Genomic DNA, 4801 nt, shown 5'->3' with positions numbered 1-4801 from the left:
AGACTTTTTATATGTGTGAATAAGGGAGGGAAGAGGGGGGAGGGGGGGCCGGCCATGGAGAGCCCAAGCCCATCCTCTAATTTTTTTTTATAAAAACTAAAGCCCAAATGCTAAAATGCCATTTTTCTCAATTTTGACATTTTTCTTCAAATTAAAAACCCATGATGGCTAARTTCATTTAAATAAAAAGGTTTTATATTTAAAACACTAAAACTTGGTGTTTTATATAAATTAGGTATAAATTAGAGTATTTGGCACTGTATAGGACATTTCAGATAATTACGGGTCGGAACCGGACTTTCTAAGCAACTGCCGGAATCTCTAAATTTTTTTCAACCAAACTAACCTAACTAACTCCTAATCTTATAAATTATCGTCAAAAATACTAATATAAACTTAATAAGAGCTAACCAGGAAGTTCGAATTTGACAACTGTTATAGTCTCCCCTTGTTAGAGAAGTTTCGTCCCGAAATTTAACGACTGCTACTGTCAATGGATTTTTCTACAAACAGTTGCGGATATTTGCCTTTCATGAAATCTTCTCGCTCCCAAGTGTACTCTGGACCATGTTTCGCATTCCAGCGGACCTTAACAATAGGGACTTTTCTGCTCCTCAACCGTTTAACTTCTCGGTCCAGTATCTCGATTGGTTCTTCAACGAAGTGTAACCGATCGCTAATCTGAACATCGTCCAAGGGTAGCGCTATCGTTTCATCCATTTGACATTTCTTCAGATTCGACACATGGAATGTGTCATGGATGGCGCTTAGATTTTGTGGCAACTTCAACTTGTACGCCACTGGTCTGATTCTTTCAAGTATTTCGAATGGACCAATGTATCTGGGACCTAGCTTGCCTCTCTTCCTGAATCGTACTAGTCCTTTCCATGGCGATATCTTTAAGAGTACTTTATCTCCCACTTGGAATTCCAACGGCTTCCTCCGATTATCCGCAAAACTCTTCTGACGGTCTCTTGCCGTCTGAAGTCTCTCCTTGATGATTGAAATCTTGTCAATGGTTTCCTGGATAATATCGGGCGTTGTCAACTGTCTATCTCCGATCTCTACCCAGTTAAGCGGTGATCAGCATTTACGTCCGTATAAGGCTTCGTACGGTGCACACTGTATGCTGGTGTGATAGCTGTTGTTATAAGAAAATTCAACAAGGGGCAGATGGGTATCCTAACTCCCACCAAAATCTATTACACACGCACGCAACATATCCTCAAGCGTTTGAATAGTTCTTTCCGATTGTCCATCTGTTTGAGGATGATAGGCGGTGTTATAATCCAAACGCGTACCCAATGCCTTTTGAAGAGTCTGCCAAAATCTTGATGTAAAACRTGTATCTCTATCCGAAATAATGGAAATAGGCACACCATGACGTGTAACTATTTCATCGATGTAGATTTGTNGATTTGTGCAAGCCTTTCCATACTGAAGTCTTCTCGAACCGGTAAAAAGTGTGCGGATTTCGTAAGCCGATCCACTATGACCCAAATTGAGTCATGTCCTTTCCTAGTCCTAGGTAACTTAGTAACGAAGTCCATTGATATCTGATCCCACTTCCATTGGGGAATCTCTGGTTGCTGGAGTAGACCAGACGGTTTTTGGTGTTCTGCCTTGACCATTGCACAGGTTAAGCACTTACTCACATATAAGGCATTGTCTCTCTTCATGCCAGACCACCAATAGTGATCCCTAAGATTCTTATACATCTTATCTGCTCCCGGGTGGATTGAGTATCTTGATCTATGGGCTTCATAAAAAATTATTGATCTAAGATTACCAACCTTAGGTATCCAAACCTTATCTCCCAAATAATGCACTCCATCTTGCGGGATTCGGATAATCTTTTCCGAACAACCTATCTCAACTCGATATTTGGATGGCCAATCCATACTTACAACTACGTCAAAGCTTCCTAATTTGGTTGGGATGAGGTCTATACTAAAATCCTTTTTGGCTAAGCTTAAAGTGCAGTCCTTAATTACGTCCCTAACACTAACTTCCTGACCATTGGCAAACTCAATTGCATAAACTTCCTTCAACTTTTGTGACTTTAAATTAATTTTTGGCTTAAAATCTAATGATACAAAACTTTTATCTGCTCCCGAATCAAATAATACGGATGCGTAATGATTATTCAAGAAAAGCGTACCTGTGACCACATTCGAGTCTTGACTGGCTTCTTCCACCCCAATTGCAAATGCTCAACCTCGTGCTTGGCCTCCTTGATTTCCTTGGTTGACTGGTCGTGCTTGGTCAAAATTCGGTCTTTGCTTCCTTCTTGGGCATTCATTTCACATATGATCCACACTTCCACACTCAAAACACGATCTCCTTCGACAATCTTTTGTAAGATGGCCTGTCCTTCCACACTTTTGACAGGTAATGCATTTTCCTATGTGCGGATATCTACATTTATCATGCTTAAGATTATTTCCTTTGACCTACCACTTGAGTCTGAACTCCGACGTTTCCCTTTAATCTTTGATTCCTTTCAAATCTTCCTCCAGATTGCTGGTTACTACTCTCCTCTATATTCCTCTTACCTTTRGTTTTGTCTTTTGCGAACTCTCCAGACCGAACAACATTATTGGTCAGCCTGGTTGCTATGCTTATTGCTTCTTGGAGAGTCTTTGGGTTTGCCAATATGATGTCTCCGCGAATCTCTTGAGATAAACACCAAATGTATCTATCGACTCGATTTTCTTCGGGTGTTACTAGATGTGGTACTAGTTTTGCTAATTCGTGGAATCAAGAAGTATAACCATCTATATCTGCTCCCTTCATTTCGTGATTCCACAACTCAAATTCCAGCGTCTGGAGTTCACTCCTTGGGTAATACTCATCCTTGAGTAGCTTCTTGAATTCTTCCCATGTAAGCTGATTAGCTGCCTCTCGTCCTCTAGTTTGTACCAATGTATTCCACCAGGCAAGTGCCCTTCCTTGTAACAAACATGCAACATATTCTACTTTGTTTCCTTCAGTACATTTACTGATGTGAAGAATAGATTCCATGCTTTCGATCCATGATAATAATCCTACTGCTCAGACTGTTCCATAGAATTCTTTCGGGTTGCAAGATCTAAAAGATTTATAAGTGAAACGGCTCTGGATTATTTGATTGGTTAGCATTTAGACCAGCAGCCACTTGACTGACTATGTTAGGGAGTGCTGCTAAGAGTTGCTCACACACGAGTCATGCGACTTCCGGGTTCTCTCTTCTTGGGGGSATTTTCTAGAGCCTAATTCGAATGGGAATTTGGCCATGCTAGAGTTATTATTATACAAGCTCTATTCTACTAGGTTATAAGTGACATACGACATATAAATMTACCACAATCATTTAAACACATAGATATGGTAATGTACAACAATTCCATAAATGTGCATAAGAGAACATCTAATTCATAACATCACAAATTGACGTATCATAAACGCATCATCCAACAAAATAATTTCTCCAAAAAGACATCAAGTTGCTTAGAGTTTCAAACTACGGGCTACATGCCCTAAAAGAAGATTATAGGTTTGATCTATCAAAAGCTTAATAAAATAGAGTCTTCTAACGCATTAGACTCCAAACAAGTAGTCCTATCATTATCACCAAAACTCCAGCTAACACTGCTAAGTAGGTATATAACCTCCTAATCGCTCCCCTAGCAGTGTAAATCAATTCCAATGAACGATCCATCATATTGTCTTGCGAGCCTATAGCCATAACACCTCGTCGGCGAAGTGTCGATAATGCTCCAACCTACGATCACACATCTCTAGGTCTTCAGCGATGTCCAAAACCCATAAATTCTCCAAGGTAGTCATACCCGGAGGGCGCTCCGACGTGGTCCTGGTGGTAGGTGCGGGTGTTATACTACGAGTGCGTGACCGAGATGACTCCCTCACGGCTCCGGTAGGGGCGGAGAAAGACACCCTCACAGGCGGAGGAATGCACTTTCGGGCGGTGGCCCGAACTCTAACTCCGTGTGGCACTATAGAATGCGCGGGTATAGAGCGAGGCAGCTCTGGAGTAGGTGATCGCGCCAATGATTCGGTAACTATCATAACCGTGCTCTGAAGGATCGTAATCTCCGGAGTTCGAAAACTCATTTTCTGATGACATAGTGCTGCGATATTTAATAAAAATTTTAAATTATTGAACGAATCATAATAAATGTTAAAAAAATGCAAAATTTATGCAAACTCACATATGCGAACCGTGCTTTTCTTATTGAGTAAGAAGTCCTAAACTTTTAGACAAACACCTAACATAACCGATCCGCGTCTCTCCTTATACATGCTTAATTAGACACAGGTGATCAGGTTCTGTCTAATTACAGTATGCTAAGAAGTCACTCATTCTAGTTATATTACTAGTATGTTCGTTTTGAATTTTGAGACTCTTTTTAAGAAGATTATTTCGTAAAATTTTGGGTTATAGTGTATGGTTTTGTTGGAAAACCGGTGTTATCTATAACCTACAACTCTAATACCAAATCTGTCACACCCCGCTAAAGCGGAAACACGAGGTATGACAAGTAGAGTCTCATAGCAATAGAGTATAAAAAAACACAACCATACATTTAAAATTTAATTACACCATTTAACCAAAGTTTACAATTCCAAAGACAAGTTTGTAAATTAAACACAAAATAAATTTGAAGATGATAGTTGTGACACGACTTCTTTTAAGTGTCAACTTCAGCCTTTCTTACCCCTGAAAAGCACGTCAAAACAAGTGTCAACTACAAGAGTTGGTGAGTTCACAGGTTTTCATTTCACAACAAATCTTTAAACA

Source organism: Cynara cardunculus (assembly GCF_001531365.2).
Source record: "Cynara cardunculus var. scolymus isolate 2C chromosome LG 12, CcrdV1, whole genome shotgun sequence".
In the NCBI taxonomy this organism is placed as follows: Eukaryota; Viridiplantae; Streptophyta; class Magnoliopsida; order Asterales; family Asteraceae; genus Cynara; species Cynara cardunculus.
Note: the sequence above shows the minus strand (reverse complement) of the source record.